We start from the raw sequence: 19699 nt of genomic DNA, 5'->3' as shown, positions 1-19699 counted from the left end.
GTATAACTAAGCTCAGCATCAAGTTGCTCTGCTATTTGATCTGTGTAACATTATAAAGGCTTGTTTATTATATAGAGATCCTTCAAAGACACTGTTTCAATTAGTAGAAGGATACTTCTTTTGTTTGACAAGTTGTACTTTAAATCAAATAGCAGATTAGAAAAATACATTATATGAAAAAGAATGTCAGTGAAGTCTGAAATCTGGCATTCAAAGACATTATAGACTTTTATAGGGCACAATGAGAATGGAGGAGTAAGCATACATTGGGTATATTTTTATATTTTATTGTTCAAAAAAGAATTGTTTGTTGATGAGTAATTTTACTTTTATTCTCAGCAATAAACAAAGCTAGTTGCTGGATAGATCTTGTAGCTTCTGTTGCCACTTCCTATTTTCACAGGTTTTTATGTAAGAGTCTGTTTAGCTAGTCTTTCTGCAAAATCACTTGGGGACTATATCCAAGAGCTGGCAGTTTAAGGTAAAAGAATATCCTCGGTTCTAAACAAAAATATCCTTCCATCTCACAGTGGAGGGTTAAAGTATAGTGAGTGCTCATCATTTATATACTAGCTTTGAAATGATCTCTTTGAAGGTCAGCAGCATAGTTACATTACTGCTTCCATTGGGTGGTATTTTAGAATTTTTACCACATCCACAACTTCAGTTGTTAATTCTACTTTCATTGCACAGTGGAAAAAATAAGGACTAGAATCTGATCCTATGGAAAGCACTAGTACAACTCCTATTGACTTGCCATAGAAGTGGTATCAGGATTCCACCTCACCTCACATATGATTAAGAAGAAATACAGTGTTAATGCTAAAGGATAAACTGTTAAAACAAAATTCATCAGTTACAGTCCATTTCATGTGCCAGTGATCTAAAATGAATGCCACCAAGCCGAACATGTAGTTTAACATGAATGATGGTGTCTGTGCCCTGATACCGCATGGTAGATTACTGGATGAACTTGATAAATGTGACTTGATGTTCTGTTCTGAAACATCTTATGTTGGGCCCATGCATCTAATCTGCAAATATTTTGAGAACCTGTTGTTGCTGTTGTCAGTCCTCAGCAGTGTCACAGATTGTAATGGAAATGTTTTAAATTCTACATCTTAACACATTATGAAATTGTAAAAATACGTTTCTTTAAAGGATTGTACTTTGGATCAAGTGGGAGATAAAATTGGATATTTTCTACCACAAAGGACTCTTCCCTTCAACTCCTTCACTCTGGTTTGTGCTATTTCAGTTACCCCTGTTTCCACAAGTAGAAAAATTGCATTACATTTGAGTGCTCTGAGAATAGAAGAAATTTTGAAATCTTAAGAATGCTAGGTGTTTTCTTCCCATTAGAAGTCACATGAATATACTCACACGACAGCAGCTGTAATTCTACCAACATATCTCCAAGATTAAAATATATTATTGATCTTCTTAAAAGAGACATATATCAAAACATAGGGCTCAATACAAGAAGCAATTACATCTATACACTCTAGAAAAAGAAATGAAGAATTCAAGGCCAATACATGCCAATAAAATAAAACTGGTAAGGCAGAAATAGAGGTTAAAAACAAGTTGCTTATATCAAAATAATATCCTGGAACTTATTAATGGGATAATAAGTAGAGGCTGCTGATCATGTTAGGTTTGTTTAAAGAACCAGTAGGCTTGATTGAAATATATTAGAAATTTTATTGTTCTAAGATTAATTCTTTCTTTTTGTAGGAGTGCTTGCCATTAGCAGTACAGGTTATGTGGATGTCAGTAGAATTGAAATTTCTGAGGCTGAAGCACACAGCTTACACATACCAAATTTAGTAGGAAAGGAAATAGTAGTGGTAAGATAAACATGGGAATGCTTAATTCCCATGTATCCACACCCAAATGATTAGTGTGGATACACTCTGTGAATTAAAATACCATGTAACAAATTAGCATTCACTAGATGCTCACATTTCCATAATTGTGTAAATTGACCTCAAGTGAAGTGAGTACAATTTACATAGGAGATAGGGGTGTTGCAGTTAAAAAGCAGAAAAAGAAAAGCAACTAAGAGAATATAAAGCAAAGCACACTTCCCATACATTCCTCTTCTGAGTGCCTGTGCATTATTTCTGTTCATTCCCCTATAATATGGATGATTCACTTTTAATGTATTATGCTAGACCTGTGTGAATGTGTTCATTTACCATTGATGCATACTTTCTTACCAGCTTGCCCATCATGCTTGACTGTCCGTAATCTATGAGTTTGTTTCAGTGATTTCTCTATCTGCATCTACTATGAAGACTATAGGCTGTCACTCTGTTTAATAAATAAATAAATTTATCTGGTTTTGGTAGACTGGATCATATCCTTGAGAATCTGTCTGTACATATCTATGGAGAAGAAGAAAGTGGAAGAAGAAGGAAGTCTTACATAAAACTAAAGGAAATCATTAGCAGTATAGCATATCACGACATCTTAGTGATTGGCCTAGTGATGCTGTCTTAATGAGTTATTTACTATACACATGTATCAGTGTAATTCCAGTAAGAATAAATTATTATATAGAAAGTAGAGACTCTTCAGAATTGTTTTGATACTTCTAAGAGAATTATGTTTCTTCCATATTGTATGTGTTCCCTTTTTTAAAAGGCTCCTTCAGTTGTTGATGTGAATCAGACTGTACCGTTTTCATCAAGTAAGTAAGCCTATCTAGTTCATTTTTATATAAAAGCCGGTGGAGATGATCTCAGGGAATTGTTTTTTGGGCAACAATGTTTTTGCTGCTGAACTGCTGCTGAAAATATTCAGTTGTCTAGTAATGAAAATGTATGGGCAGAATCATGAGTAACAAGCCAGCACCCTCAATCTTTGTATGCACAATAAAAAGCACAGTAGAGAAAAATCTTTGGAAAAAAACCCTGTAATTTGTAGAGGCTGCAACATGCAATTTGATTAAAAGCATTTTAAATGGTAGCACTATTTTCTTATGGATTATGCTAAGCTATAATATGTGATGTGTGAGGCCAGCAGAATTACCTGGAGTTGTATCACTTATCTCAGTCAAGTATTTTCTCGCAATTCTGTCATACAGGCATTTTGAAGATAGTTTATCAGCAGCAGATAATCTTTATTATGGGGTTTCCTGGATACTTGAAAAAGTATACACAGGAATACTGAAATAGATGTGTATTTAATATATATAATCAAAAACATATTCTTAATATCACACTTCCCTATTTAGTACATATACAACACTTGCGTTTATACAAGGTGTTTCAGCAAGATTCTTTTCCTTAGTTTCTTGGAACCAGTGGTCCCTCCTTTCTTACTGTAACTGAAAATTGTTTCAGTTGAACACATCCTCCTGTCAAAACAATAGATAAGTCAGATTATGAAAAGGAATTGGTGCATAATAAAGCTATTGACATGGAGAAAATAACTGAACCATTAGCTATATTTTTATTTTTTTCTCATCATTGTTTCATTAAGTAGTTGGTTAATATTAATGTTATAAGATACAGCTCTTAATCTTAAGCTCTTAGCATGTCGCACCCAGCTGTGTGTCCGTCTCACAAAGCCAGTATCTTACTATCGCTTCGTGAGTTATTGACCTTCTTAGCTTCTGTACACATTATACCTTGATACGTGCCAAAGTCAGTGAATGCTAAGTTACTTCAGATTTCTCCTCTTCTAAGTGGAGTTGTTGCTCCTTCGGAGCCTTTGCTGCAAGTCCAGTCTGTAATGTGTTGCGGCCCTAGCCCAGCTTTGTAGAGTTTAGGTGCTGGTCATCTTTCAGGATGGCATTTTTTAATATCACAGAACTCTATCACAGAGTTTGAAGACTCAGAAGTCTTTTCATATAGAATGATAACTTAATTTTAAATTCTTGCTCACATTAATCTATTTGTTATTTTTAAAGCAAGTCATACCGACTTTGCACCATAGGAACACAGCAAGCTTTAATACTACATGCTTAAGATGTTTTGCTTTATTTCCTTCTTTGTCATGTATTTTAATGTATTGTTTTATGTGCACATAGATTTTGGTGAAGATTTCAATGTGGGAAGAGTTACAAAAAACAATGGGTAACCTGATGCTTACTCCAAAACCAGTTTGCCTATACTCCAAGCAAGTGATTCATTTCAATAATGTGTCAGCTGTCTAGCCCCCCCCCAAAAAAAAAAAAGAATAAAGAAAAAAACCCCACACCTAAATTAATATAATTCTGTTCTAGGAACACATATTTTCCACTGAATTACATTTATCAAAACAGATTATCAAAGCTTTATAATTAACTTTCCTGCAAATAGAAATTAGCATATATTATATGAGTACTGCGCATTAATCAAATAATATTTAGTGAGGCACCCACCTATGCATGCCCAGGAATTACAAAGTTAATGAAAGATGGCAGTACATGAAACTGTAACTAATTAAGCAAGACATAAAAAATTCTGTAGATGTTTGACTGAATATGTAACAATTTACTCATTATCATATTTACATGATAAGTTTATTCCAGTAGTTAAGTTTGGGAAACTTGTTATAAGGTGTTTAAAGTTAACTTTCTCTCTCCTATGTTCAGTTATATCCACTATATTTCTTTGTGCTTTTCAGTTGCTGTGTTTTAAATAGATAATTTTATTTTACATAAAGGGTATTTATGGGTATTTAAAAGGGTATCCCATATTAGTGTAACAGCATCTTTGGTTTGTGGCTTCGTTAATCATTCGTTGCTATATGACATGAGTTGGACAGCACAGTTGCTAAAGTTGATGTTACAGTCCAGCAAAACCCAGCAGATCTGGTGCAGGGAAGTGCTGAGCACTCGCTGCTGCCCCGCGCTAAGGGTGTGCTGCTAAGCAAGTTTGTATTCATTCATCCTGCTTATTTTCAGGCATTGAACTGAGGTACCTCATGAAGCTTTTTGTCCTCTTTGGAGAGGGCAGAGAAGTAAGATAACAAGAGGAGTGTGGACGTTAGGTAGGCTGAAGGAGTCTGTGGGGCCGTTCCCATTCGTTGCAGAGGGCAGCTTATGGGGGTACGTTCCTAACACCCAGGCTTCGGGACCAAGCAGCAGAGCGTCAATACGATGCTGTGACCATAACGCCCTCTCTCCATCTCTGCCTAGTCTATCCATGTTGAAGATTTTCTGCCAGAATTTTTTTTCCTGTGGAAGTTTGTTTTGGGGGGTTTTGTTTGTTTTTTCAAAAATATTTTATTTTTGTCATGATCAAGAAAAGCTATTCAGATATAACTGTAATACATTACTTACTTGGCAAAGTTGTTCAGAGACATCATACTGGACCTGATGATTACAACCATGAGCTCAGTGGGACTGAACCACTAATAAGCAATAACAGCTACTTAAGATACTTTTGCTAGTTGGTGTTACTGATGGGATTTATAGTATTAATATATCGGTTCCATAGTAGCTAACTGGTTTCAGATACAGCATTCAGATATTATGAAGAACTCTCTGGTGATTGAACTGGTAATTTTAGAAGTGAATGGCCTACACTTAGAAATCTTCTTAGCAATAATTTAGCAATTTTATATAATGTGATTGCAGTGATTCCAAACTTGAGCATTTTTCACTTATTTACACACAAACACAGAGAATTAATTTAAAAGTGTAAGTAAAAATTCCTCTTTTTAAAGGAACAAACATTAAGGAAATATCCAAACTGTTTTCCATGCTTGGGAAAAAAAAGCATTTTTTTCAGAGCTTTGTAGAAGAGAAAAGGTCTACTCTATCTCTGTAATAACAAAGTCTAGGTTGGAAAGATCTTTAAAAAAGATTAGTTAAGTAGTTGTGCACTGGAATATAAATACGAGAAGCCACTCAAACTTAACATGCAGCCCTCACAAATAACATACTCTTTGCCTTTAGACTTAACTGTAGTATATATCCTAACATAAAATATGGTATAAAATCTGACCCTAGGTTACTGCTTTTTCCGTATGATGCTTTAAGTAGACATCAGGAGAACCACGTGAAATTATTGACAAGTTTCTTTTTTTTTTTTTTTAAGAAAAGGTCAGTTCACTACAGCTTCATTGTATGAAATGCACAAACAAAAAAAAAGAAAGAAAAAGTATTGTTATATAGAAAATCAGCTGTGGTGTAACAAATGAATATATGCAGTGGAAGAGCAAGAGAGTGGAAGAGAAACTAGCACTGTTTCTATCCTTAATTTATTTCCATGATATTCTAGATCAAAATGTGAAGTGCTCTGGCTGCTTTTAATTAAACCTGTAAGCTGAAGACTGTTTGCTTCTTTTCTTTTGTAAATATTGTTGATGATAGAGCATATGTTGTTTATTTAGAATGCTAGCTCTTGCTGTTCAGATGTATTTGAGTTTCCTTTGTATACACTTTGAGCTTACAAAGGTTTTTCTTCAGTAAGGTGCTAAAATATCTTTGGGAATTGAAATTTATCAGTTGGAATACATCTTACTATTCAGCCAGCAGAAATACGGTGAGATAGAGCCCCTGAGAAGGACTAGTCATATTTGTTTCAACCATGGAACAAAGTAAATTTTTTGGCATGGTCAATGATAATTATTACTTTCTTATGGAAACAAAGCTTCTGAGATTTTGCCATCTAGCTGTCTATCCTTCTACTCCCTGATAACTTTTATTGGACAGTTTCAACCTTATTTGACAATAGGTAGCGACTCAAAGACAATGCGTTTCTACTGGCTTAATGACTATATATTATCAACTAACGTACAGACACCCAAATAGTGCTGCATAAGAAAAAGCTGTAGTCTGAGCTCAGCCATAGTATAGAACATTTTATGTAAAGTGCTTGTGTAGACTCAGTTGTCTACTAGGGACCATTCAAAACTCACTGGGGTATGGCTGGGTTTCTACTTGTTTTTTTTCACTGAGCTTTGAATCAGACCTTATCGAATATTTAGTGCTTCTTTTGAAAATAACAATGCTCTTTCTGGGGAGTTAACGAGACACTGAAGCTGCAAAAAGCTTGTGAAGTGCTATCCTTTTAGTAAGTAGAAAAGGCCTTCTCTTTATCTATGGTGCTGAGCTATTTAAAGTAAGAGCCATAGTAGGAATATTGATGATATATAGAGTGTCACATCAAAAGAGATGTTTGTTTTCATGCCATAGGTACTTCACTCAAATGTCCTTCCCAAGGCATTGAATTATTTCCCAAATCCAACCATTAGAGAATAGGTTTCGTTCTTCCATTTTTGAGCAGTGTAATGGACTTGGATAATTTTCCAAATGAAAGATTGTACTTTCAAAGAAGTCTACATGTTTTTTCCCATTTTATGATCAGACTGGTGGGACACAAATGGTGGGAAAAGTGAGTTAAGCTGGGACTATTAGGAAAAGAAAATGATCTTCCTACCTCACATGCACACACACAAAAGCTGAGTTTGAAAAAGCTGTTCCCCTTCTATTAGATTTTAACCAAGATTTTTTTATTATTTTTTAATTGGTAGGAAGAAGATAGAGGAAGGTGGTTGGAAGAGGGATCAGGCTGGTAGCTAAAGCGTACTTTATTTGGGAAAGATATAGTTTGAAAGCTGTGCTGTGCCATCTTTCTGTACTCCAGGTGGTGGCCTAACAGTGGATTATAAAGGCAAACCCACAGCTGGAGTTCACATTTTTGATAAATTAGAGAGAGTAACTCTGAAATACAGGGCACTAAGCTTCATGTTCCTGATCCTAAATATATTAGTAATGTTATAAAGTTAGAACATTTTGTACAGGAAAGAGTCCTGAAGATACTAGTGCTTTAATTGATAAGCACTGTTACAGCAGAGAAAGGCAGGGCAGGCACTTGAAACTGATCATGTCACCACTCGAATGAATGAACTCATTGTTATTATTATTATTATTATTACTATTTTAATATATTAGAAGCAATAATGTGCTGATGTTCAACTATAGAATCTGATCCTTGAACAAGTTGTTTAATCAAAAGGTGTGTCCTTCCGGAAAAAATGAGACTCAATAATTAGAGGAGTTCCAAGTTATACTTCAGTACCTGTCAATGTTTTTTTAGCCTTGGCTTTAATATCAGAGCAACTTAGAAGGAGATCATGTCTTTCTTATTTTATTAATTACGTTCTAAAAGGAGTATGAAACCCTAAAAGGAATATGGAGACCAGCAGCATGAGTGGTTCCCAAAGATGTGTGTGTCAAAAGTCTCTCATCCAGCTGAAAGTTGAGTTCTGAGAGTGAAGTACTAAATGCAAACAGAACTGAAGGCCATGCTCATCCTTAAGTGCACTTTCTCTGAATATCTTTTTCTGTATTTAAATTACAAGAGAAAGCTTCCAAGTGCTTTTATTTCCATAGCTGTTTCATGCCTTGGTTTTCTTCTGTATGGATTGACACAGTAAAGTGTTTCACAAGAGAGGGCTAAGCACACAACTAACTTGTATGATCTACTGTTTCATTTTTTAAAGACTTATGGGAAGTGTACAGTTTTCTGAGAATTAACTGGAATTATAGTTATGAAAGGTGGCAGGCTCCAAAGAAAGGGCCCATCATTAACATGACTTCCAAATGGGAAGTGATATAAAGGTCAGTGAGTACCATTCTGCGTATTATATATTGGTTACTCTAATAAATTAATTAAAATAACAACAACATATAAAATTGTGAACAAGGATTTTGCAAAGCACAGTAGGTGGAGTAAATCCTCAGCCCCAGCCAAAAACAAATATCAAAGAGATCAGTAATCTTTTAAGAAATTCTAATATGCCTAAAAAAACATTTGGGAGAGTTAGAAGAGGTTTTCCAAGTGGCAGTGTAACACTGATCACGTAAGAAACTGGTATAAGAGACTGACAGAGAAACTGCAGTAGTATTGTGGGGAAACAGCTAATAATGATGTTAATAGATGGATTTGTTAGAATTTGATTTAAATACTATCCAATTAGTATGTAGAAGCCCTTTTCTATTTTTTCCTTTGTTACCCTTTTTACATTTGGGGAAATTAATGAGAATTAATTTTTGCTATTCCACAGAAACTAACATGGTTCCTCATTTTCAAAAAAATCCTGCTAGAATGGCCAATGGGGTCAATTTCTAAAATCATAAATGTTGAAGCTGTTAGACTGGTTGATGCAAGACCGTAATTTATTTCTGCCAAATATACATCAGCTTTTTAACCTCAGTTGCCAATTCTCATGGGTTTTTTTTTCAATTGTGACTTCAGTGATAGGTGGTATTTTATTTAAAACATAGCTTCTGGAGGCACATGACTGAGTGCAAATCTCAGTTCTTATATTTTTTACATAGAAGAGATGATGAGAAAAGGAACACATATCTTGCTACTGCAGTTTACTCTGTCATTATGCTACAAAAATATATACAATATATAATACTTAATATTTTTGTTTCTAAATATTCTTGCTTACTTCTATTTTAGTGAATTCAAGGGAAGGTGCTGAAACAAAAAAGACTCACATCTGAATGAACAAATGGTCGGAAAGACTGAAAGGTAAATCAGTACACAAATTGTAATTTCCACAAGCTGTTAGATAAGATGCAACCAAGCAAGTGGGTAAATAAAAGTATACAAAAATAGAAAAAAAGGAAATTTATTGGCATATGATCGGAATTAAAATCTGTTGAGTTACTGAAAAGTTTTTCAATTTTTAAGCATTCAGTTGCTCACACCCATCTCCAAAATGTAATAAATTGCCTACTGTCTCCAGAAGAATTTAACACCTGAACAATATTATTGTTCGATATTATTTTTTTAAAAAAACAGATCAGAATAGAATCATTTTTTACTACCTGCATAACTAATTTTATTCTTATGAATCCAAATATTATTAAATAACAGATTTTTGAAACTCAGAGAACTTTGTGTTTAATGGTAGTACCGAAAAGACTGAAAAATGTTAAAATAATTACATAAATTAAAGTATTACTAAATATTGCCCTGTCACATCTTACATCCACAGCACACGTACTGAACAGAAAACTCCAGTGTTATGAAATTTAACATAATGACTCAGTCTTCAGTATATATGCTTTGGATACAATCTCTGCTGATAAATACAATTCAAAGAAATACTTACCTTAAACACAATTCAGCCTTTTTCTTTGAACCATGTTTAACACATCTAACAACAAGTGCTGCTTCCTACTGGGGGCTTTCTCATTAGTACACTATTGGAAATTAAATTTGAAGATGAAGGTTGGCCAAAAAAAGCAAAAGAGAGTTTAAGGCAATGTTTCCTGTGTTTTGACATACTATGTTCATGTAACCCTGGTAGTAAAAACTGTATCATGGAATTGCTGAGATTGTAAGGGGCCTCTGGAGATCCTCTAGTCCAGCTATGCTGCTCAAAGGAGGGTCACCTAGAGCAGTCCGCCCAGGACAGGCTTTGAGTATCTCTAAGGATGGAGGCTCCACAGGTTCTCTGGGCAACTTGCTCTAGTGTTTGACCATCATCACCATAAAAAAGTTTCTTCTCATCTTTAAACAGAATTTCTTGTATTTCAATTTGTGCCTGTTGCTTCATGTACGTTCACTGGATACCACTGAGAAGTGTCTTGGTCTATCTTCTTTACACCCTCCCATCAGCTATTTATATACATTGATAAGATCCCCCCTGAGTCTTCTCCTCTCCAGGCTAAAAAATCCCCGTTCTCTCAGCCTATCCTCATGTGAGAGATGCTGCAATCCCTTAATCATCTTTATGGCTCTTTGATGGACTTGCTTCAGTAAGCCCATGTCTCGCTTGTACTGGGGAGCCCAGAAATGGGTACGGCACTCCCCATGTGACCTCACCAGTGCTAGGTAGAGGGTATGGATCTCCTCCCTTGACCTGTTTGCCACACTCTTCCTAATGCAGCCAACAAGATGCTGTTGGCCTTTTTTGCTGCAAGGGCCCTTTGCTGGCTCATGTTCAACTTGGTGTCCGACAGGATCCACATCTTTTCCTGCTGAGCTGCTTTCCAGCTGGTCAGCCCCCAGTGTACAATATATTCTAAAATGTCTCCTATAGAGAGTCACATGTGTAGCTTCATAGTAAAGACTCTCTCACAGTGTGGACACAGTTACAATAAAATTTTGATTTTCAGTAATCATTTTAAGGTTTTAATAGTGTTGGTAGAGTAGGATTTTTCATCCTGTCCCAGAGCTGCCCTCTCACTCTCCTCCATCTTTCAGCTCGAAGACTGGTCCTCATATTGTGTTTTGTGTTTGTCATGCTATCAGGGAGAGTGGTTTTAGTCTACTGTTTAAGAAGTAAAAGTGCAATACATTATCCTAGTTCATCTGAGCGTGTCCTTTGAATAGGCATCTGAACAATTACATTCTCACAGAAAGATACTGGCTTTTCTGGAGTTCCAAGCATCTATTTCTCGTCCAGACTGTGTTGTCTTTAGTGACAACCATATCTTATTTGGTTGCGGAATTGGGAGACTTACAGAAAGGATGAGCGATTGGCAGGTGGGTAAGGAAATTAGTATCTGGTTTTGATTCAGTTGTCTTACAAGTGGAGTTGTAAACAGATGTGTAATTTAAATACACAATAATGTGTAATAGCTGCAAAGAAGAGAATCTTGCGTTTATGTTTTGCTCTTTAATGCCTATAATGACTCTTAGCTTACTCATCAAGCAGTATTTCTGACTTATTATTATTTTTTTGATTTTCTTATATGATGAGAGCATGTGTCTCTAATGGAACTAAGTTTGAACTACAGTTCAAACTTCCAAGCCAGAAAAGTCACAAAGGAATTTATAAAAGTTGTAGTTCTTCAAAAAGGTAAACTTCAGGCCAGGTTCATCTCTTGTTCTCAAATTCTCCCAGCATTAAAATTGATGAAGAGCAGATTTATCAGGATGAGAAGTATTCAGCCATGACATACAGAAATTCAGAGCTCCATGTATGTCCTCATTTGTTACTGTCATCAGTCATTTGTCATTTGTGGCCATTACAGTTTTATGCAGCAATGGTTGAAGTTCTGTTTTGAAGTAGCTCCCATCATACATTTGAAAGTATTAATTTATTTAAAACAGAAATGTAATGGGACTCTTTGCAGTCCCAAATTCACACCTAAATGTATGTGGGCCAAACCATGCTATTGCATGTAATCTTTTTATATCCTTTTTTCAGTGAAAATGTTTTTGTAAGCAGACTAAGCAGGAAGGCAAAATTTAGTCTTTAGTCCTCATTATATTTTTTCTCAAAGAACAAAGTACTCTAAAATAACTTGAATTGTCTACTGCAATCTTGTAAATTTTCATAGTACTTTATATTAGGGTTAATCAGCTGATAAGAATCAATGCAGCTGATCATCTGATTAGCTGAACCAAATTGTAATTAGGTGGTAATTAAGATCATTTGTAAGCAAGGAGCATGCATATAATTCTAAAGTTTGATTTAAACCAGAGAAAGAAAGCTTGACAATGTTCTTTTCTACTAATTTTTATTTTCCTCTTTGTTGTGTATTGATATGTTGTATTTCCTTCTTGCTTTTCTGCTAGTCAGAAAAAAAAGGGCATCTAGCTCATGTTATAAGGAGGCTGATAAAATGGTTTGGAATGTCTAAAACAAGATTTTTCAGATTTGTTTTACCATCTGATGGATTATGTGGATGGAAAATTGGCTGAACTCCTAGGCTCAAAAGGTTATGACCAGTAGTACAAACTGCAGCTCACAGCTGGTTACTAGTGGTATCCCCTAGGAATTGATACTGGAGCGAGTACTGTTTAACATTAACAGCCTGGATGATGGTACAGCGTGGCCTCTCAGCAACATTGCGTGTGATACCCAGTAAGGGGAGGGGTTCATGCGCTGGAGGGCAGTGCTGCTGCTCAGAGAGACCTTGACAGGCTGGAGAAAAGGATTGGTAGGAATCTCATGAATTTCAACAAAAGCAAATGCAAAATCCTGCCTCAGGGATCGAATAACCTTGCACAACAGTATGGGCTGGAAGCTGACTAGACGAAAAACAGAAAAGGTCCCGGGGTCCTGGTGGTGGACAACAAGCTGAACAAGAGTCAGCAGTGTGCCCTTGCAGTGGAGAGGGCCGACTGCACGCTGCGTTAGCAAAGGTGCAGCAGCAGGTCGGGGCAGGGGATCTTTCCCCTCTCCTTGGCACTGGTGAGGCCACATCTGGAGTGCTGGGTCTGGTTCTGGGCTCCCCATTACCAGAAAGCCATAGATTTACTGGAGCGAGCACAGCAGAGGCCACTCAGATGGTCAGAGGGCTGAACACATGATGTGTAAGAAGAGCCCAGGATAATTCAGTTTGTTCTGCCTTAAGAGGAGAAGCCTGAGAGGAGAACTTGCATGCTATCGCAGCTGAAGTATTCTGGTCTTTTGTACTACTTGGTTCAAAATAAATAATAGAGAGATTTATAAACAGAGCTATGTAAACAGAGAACTGAAATAGCCTTTGGGCAATTTGATGTCATTTAAAAGCCAAAATAATAACCCATATTTGAAAAATGATAGAACTAAATCAAGCCTAAAGAGATAAAACACTCAAATCCCTTTAATATTCAGTGCACTCTTATTTCACTCACACAAACAAGGTTTCTTGTTCCTAAAATTAAAGGTAATTAACATTTGTTTGCTTATTTGTTTTCAATTTAAAATAATGATGTAGAAGTTAATTCTCCACTGTCTAATGTTTGTGCCTTACACAGACACACTCATACACACACACACGCACAAAATCTCATTTGGATCAAGATTGTCTGCTAATGATTTCAATCAGAGAATTATATGGTTTCATTAACTCAACAAAAACTTTTCGTTCTTTTACTTACACCAATTGGAATTTGTTTAGATAAAATTGTATCTTGCTGTAGCTTTTTTGAAGGCTTTTTCTCTTTTGAAACACAAAGAAAATTTTGCTTTGTTACTGTTCAGCATAGTTACTGCTCAGCAAAGTTACTGTTAAGCATAGTTGAATGCCTTCAATAACTTAAAACTGCTTGACTCCCCGCTCCCCCCATAATTGCAGAGAACTTGTCCCTCTTTAGCACGGGTTAGCATACTACTCAGTCAATACGGCAATAATAATAATAATAACTTGAAAAAGTAGCAAAGCAATTTCAGTATCATGATAAATGTTTCAGATAAATTGCTAGCTTATTCATTGACCTTGGTGAGCACTTTCATGGGAATGTAGGATGATTATACGCAACTTGTCAAACAAAACAATAGTTTATGAACTTAAAAAATTAAAAAGCCTCAGCATAATTATAAAAATGGACAAAAAAGACAATAAATGCAAGTAACTGTTCAGGTCATGTCTTTATTAATAGCATGTCATTAAGCAAACTAAAAAATGCTAACTGTGCCATATTTAGAGATTAAGTGGGAGCAGAACCTCATTAGCTCTAACAGGAAATCTCCGTCAGATGATAGCAGAGCTGGGAGCACTTCTCTAAGTACATCTGTATAGTCCATCCTTATGAAAGGGTCATGTAGAGAAATGAGGCACCTAAAGTACCACGATACACTGGGTTGGCCTGGGGCCTTGCAGAGAGACTGTAGAGCTGCTCCTGTCCTCCAGGAATCCGTTGCCTATCTGACCTGACACTGCCTAATGTTTAAAGGGTTAGAAGGAACTATTTGTCCAGGTTGAACCTAGACTGCTCAAGAGAATAGTCTCTGTGTAAAACAGAGTTAGTGGCCTCTTTGCATTTGGTAAGTATCCTCATCTTCATTTTTTTCTCCATTTTTGCCATTTTCTCCTCTTCCAGCCACTCACTGTATTTTATTTCTTGCCTCACAGCCTTGTGTTACAGCGTAGTGTGTGGACAGCCTCCGCGTTCCCCTCAAGAAGCTGTGCCACCTGGGCAGCCTCAGCCAACGGGGCCCGCGCGGTCCCTGCGGGGCGCCAAGGGGAGCGAAGGGCTGCGGCAGAAGTAGCTCGTATACAGTGGCGATGAGTAGCTCAAGAGGAGGAGTCGGAGTAAGTCGAGGCAGGCCGGCTGTTTGCTAGTGCGGCGGTCTGGACCAGAGGCAGAGTGCCGAGATAGCTGAGCAGGCTCGTGGTTTGTGAGGTGACTACATTGCACATTATATAAAAGGGTTAACTCCTGCCAGAAATAACTGAGAAATGTTTTTGATCTTTTTCCTCCTTGTCTGGGCCAGATTTGAACTGGTGTCTACTTCAGACCACTGAAGCATTAAGACAAAGACAGTCATGAGTAAAATTTAATCTTATCAGAAAAATAAGGTTAAGAAAATAGTTACAAATAGGGGAAGAAAAAAGAGCTGGACTGCAGAAAAGGTTAATGATATCTGGACACTACTCTCTTTGTATGAAGAAAGTATTAAATTGAATGTTGAATTTTTTTCCCCCACAGTAGCAGAAAGACTGCTGAGGTAAGCCAGCAGTTGTCGAAGATGCTGTTAATTCACCGTTGTTTTTTTCTTGCACCATTTCCGTGAAATTATGCTTCTGTAGCCCTGTAAATATCGTGGTGCTGTCGTTTGTAATGGGCCTCAGGCTTTGTGCTAGGATAACAGCACAGGCCTTAGGATCTGTCAGGCTTTGCCTGGACGTGCCTTGGCCCCTGTGAGCTCTCTTTTAGCTTGTTTAGCTCTAACAGCAATTATCTGACTCAGTAGTCACTGAGTAGGTGACTACTGCCCCCTTTGTTTTAGCTTTTGTACAATTGTCTGGAGTGTGTGTGTGTGTATATAGGTATGCATATATATATATATATACGTGTCTGTATGCATATGTATTGCTATATATCCTTCTGTAACTAGTAGGTAGGAATAACAAGTAGTTCTGTGCAGAACAAGCTGTCTATGACCTGAGAATAAAAATGCAGCATAGAGGAGTACAGGCAAGAGATAACAGCAGGGGCTTAGAAAGTACAGGCACAGGATTATACCAAAGGCCCCAGAGCTATAAATAACTCACCAGTGGATGATTACTGTTAAAGGAATTGACCTTGGGATCTGAGTAAAACTAGTTTTAGGGGTAACAAGGAACAAAGTGTCCAACATGCATAAAAACACACCAAATTTGAATTTAACATGTACTTGCAGACCAGCGAGGAATGAGCATGTGAGCAAGCATATAAAAATGACCTGAAGTGGTTCCAACACTATCAACAGTGTTGATACTCCCCAGTATCCACAGCATGCTGCTCCAAGCGAAGGACTCGGGATGCTGGTGACTCACGGTCACCCCGCTGCCCCAGCCTGAAGTCATCAATCTTACGACCCAGAGGGGCAGTGGAAGGGTAGGCATAACACCAGAGGAAGACGTTGATTTTATAAAGTTTGTGTAGATATCATTTTACTGTAATAAGAGCTAGTATCATTTTACCATATTAAGAGCTAGCATCACTGTAACTTGACTAATAATTATTCTTTCAACTGTGAAGACTTTAGTTACAATAACAGTAAATTTTTGGCTTGGCATATAAAGCACATTTCTTTTGCTCATGTCAAGATTTTAAGTGCAATAAATAACAAGATTTTAAGGGTGACAAACTACAAACTGGTGGAAATTCACACAAGCCACTCTCTAACTTGGGTGAAATAAATTGCTAACACGTTGTTGTACAACAGTGTGCATAACCCTGTGCAGTAGTGACTCAAAGCTGTGTCTCTCACAGTTACTAAAATTCCCAAGAATTACCCAAGTTCTTTTCTCAGCAGAAATAGCTGGTGTGGTTTTTGAATAAGGAAGCCCCACTTGGAAAGCCTATATCTCTTGACCTAATTGTAAAAAAATGTAAATATTGGTAAGCTGCAGTACTGAACTGCTCAATTTATCTCAAAGTGGCATATTTTCATTCAGCTACGTCTGACTACACGTTGTCCTCTGCATAAAGTCATTAGATTGTCCATGGGGCCTTCCAAGCATGTGTCTATAATCAGCAGTGTTAAAATCTTAATGCTTTCTGTATTGGTAGTTTGATCTATACCAACATGAATACAATAGAAAAGGGATTTTAAAAGTCAAATAAATGTCACTGGAGTGCAGTAGTAAATGTGTCCAAGAAATGTGCTACCTTAATTGAAAATTCAAATTACTGAGCATTGCTGCTTTTCAATAAAACATTCAATGCTGTTGAATGAAAAATCAATAGCCGCTTTATAGTGCATTTTTCTTAAGCAGCAGGCAAGCCCTCAATTCCATTTTAAAAGATTTTTATTCTTCTGTCTTTAATATTTACGTCTCTGCTCTCTCTCTCTCTCCCCATTGCAGAAAGGATCTTCAGTTTCTTTTGTAAACTGAAAGATAGTTCACTGGTAAGAAACAGAACATGTGGTATTCAAATTTGGGAATATGTGTAATATTTTAAAGCCATTAAAAAGTCAGGCAGCTTGATACTTCTTTTTTTTCCCTGAGTAAGCACTTAATTTAGTCTGCATCTTTTCAGATTTCAGGAGATACTTAGTTCCCATTTGGATAGGATAAGATTTAATTTTAAGGCAGTCGCTTTGTCACTCTTCTAGTCATAATTTGAGACTTGTCCTTGTTATTCAGGAAAAAAAGATGATGCAACAAGTACTTAAAAGTTTAACTGGAATTGGTAAAAATGTGCTGGAAATTTGTAGATTGAAAGGGAATTGTAGGCACCTATTGAAGCAGAGATCTTTGTGGAATGTGTAGTTCTTACAGAAGTTTCTTCAGGATGCTTGATGGAGGGTCAAGCACATTCTGGTTGCTTGAGATCTTTCACCTGTACATTTGACAGTCTTCCGTGAGCACCTGGGTAGGCACTAGCATGGAGGGACAGTTCTTCATGACACTCTATCCTTTCTCTTTTCATTTGTTTCTCTCAGGAGGGAACACAGAAACTGCATTAGTACTCTTCTGCTGCACACAAAGCAGAGATAGTACCTGCTATCTTCCCTTCTTGTGTAGCTGTTAGGCAGTAACAATGATGGTTTATAGCAACTAAATCGGTAGTTTTGGGGCTTTGTGAAAGGCCAAGGAGATACTGCACCACTCACTTGTTCCTGTCCCAGCTGTTTCAGCAGGTACTCTCGTCTCCAGTGTGAAAGTTATTGCAATCTGTATAGAGAAGAGAAAAAGAAGAGATTTTTTTTCAGCTTTGTCATACAACTTGTGTTAAGAAAAGCTATCATGTCACAGATGTCTGAAGTACTGATGTAAACATAGGTTTGAAACGGAAAAATATTAGGCTGTTTGGAGTTTTGGGTCAAAACTATATTAATTTTCAAGGGTAAGCATATAACAGCTCATTAAATTCTAGCATATAAGTCACTGATATTGATTATAGCTGATACTTGAATACATAGTGTCAGTGCATATGACATAGCCTGAAGTTTTGTCATATTGTTTATTCGCAAAGCTTTTAGAATTAATTCCAAGCATCCCTTGTTTTCCAGAAGAAAAAGGAGCAATGTCACTAAGTGTTAGAGTATGAGCTCCCAAGGCAATGTGCATTGCTGAAAAGACTAGGAATGAGCTTTAATTTAAGTTTGCAGATCAAAATAATTCCTTGGAACACAGACGAAAATTGCGCGTGCCAATATAGCCTCATTTGTTTAAATGGAACTTGTCCTTTCATAGAATTTCACTGATGTGACTTAGCAATGAGGATCGTTAGCCACTAAGCTAAAAATGAGAATGACAAAAGAGCCAGATCAAAGTATGCATTTCTGCAGAAAAAGCGCTGCTGATGCGTGTGCTGAAAGTACTGACATTTGCCTGTTTCAGATTGCCTCTTTTTCTCAGCTTTGTGGTTGCCCCCAATACTATAAGCAGCTGTCTTTTTTTTGTGTTGTTGTTGTTCCCCATCTTGTCATATTAACAGATGCTTGTGGTGAAGCACGTGCAGACTTAGTGACAGAAAAATACCAAGATGTTGTCAAAGTGTAGAGACTGGGTGCCTGGACTGGTGCTGAAATTCTTCTCCTGGACGGTAAATCATGAAGAAACTATGGCTGGTCACTCTGAGGCAAAAATCTAATCTGTACTTGTGATAACAGATCTAAATTATGAAAACTTTTTCAGCATCATACAGTGTGTGTTTTTCAGCTAGCTAAAAATGTGAGCTTGATTTTTATGTTATGAGTGAAAGTCAATGAATGATGAAAAGAAGTCAATTCTCTATATTTTGTCCCTGCATGGAGTTACTCTCCTCAGGTGACTTCTGACCTTTCAGTCAACACATAATGCTTTTCTACTTGTTCTGGACATATCTGTGAGTGTAAATAGAGACCAGAAATGAAGCACAGTCTGTCTCCGTGTCCTCTATCTTGCCCTTAAACTAGAGACTGTTTTGAGCATGGCGTATCTTGTTATGTAGGTACTCATTTGAGGCACAGCTCTATATCATGGTATCTTTTCTGGTGCAAGTATCTCCTGAGTCAGACAGAGCAAGTTCCTGCTTCTGGGCTTCCTGCAGTCTTGGTAAGCGTCCTCACCACCGATCATCCTGGTGTAAGGGCTAGGTTTAAAGCAAAGGGCAGGCACAGTCTGCAGAACACTGGCAGTTCTAGTCACCTGCTAGACCAGGCTGGGGCTTGGTTGCCTACACCCTGGCTTTGCGAGGAGCCCCTCTGCTCCTTCATGCAGAAGGAAGAGTGTCGGGGGAGAGAGGGCAGGAGGGAAGAGAATTATGGAGGGCTAGATCTCACTGGGGCATGGCTGCAGCATCATCTGGGAGCTGGGCGGTGTTTCTGCATCCCATCGTAGAGACAGCGTTGCTCTCCTTTTCTTTGTGGTTTGTTTCTTTTT

Source organism: Dromaius novaehollandiae, chromosome 11 (assembly GCF_036370855.1).
Source record: "Dromaius novaehollandiae isolate bDroNov1 chromosome 11, bDroNov1.hap1, whole genome shotgun sequence".
Classification (NCBI taxonomy): Eukaryota; Metazoa; Chordata; class Aves; order Casuariiformes; family Dromaiidae; genus Dromaius; species Dromaius novaehollandiae.
Note: the sequence above shows the minus strand (reverse complement) of the source record.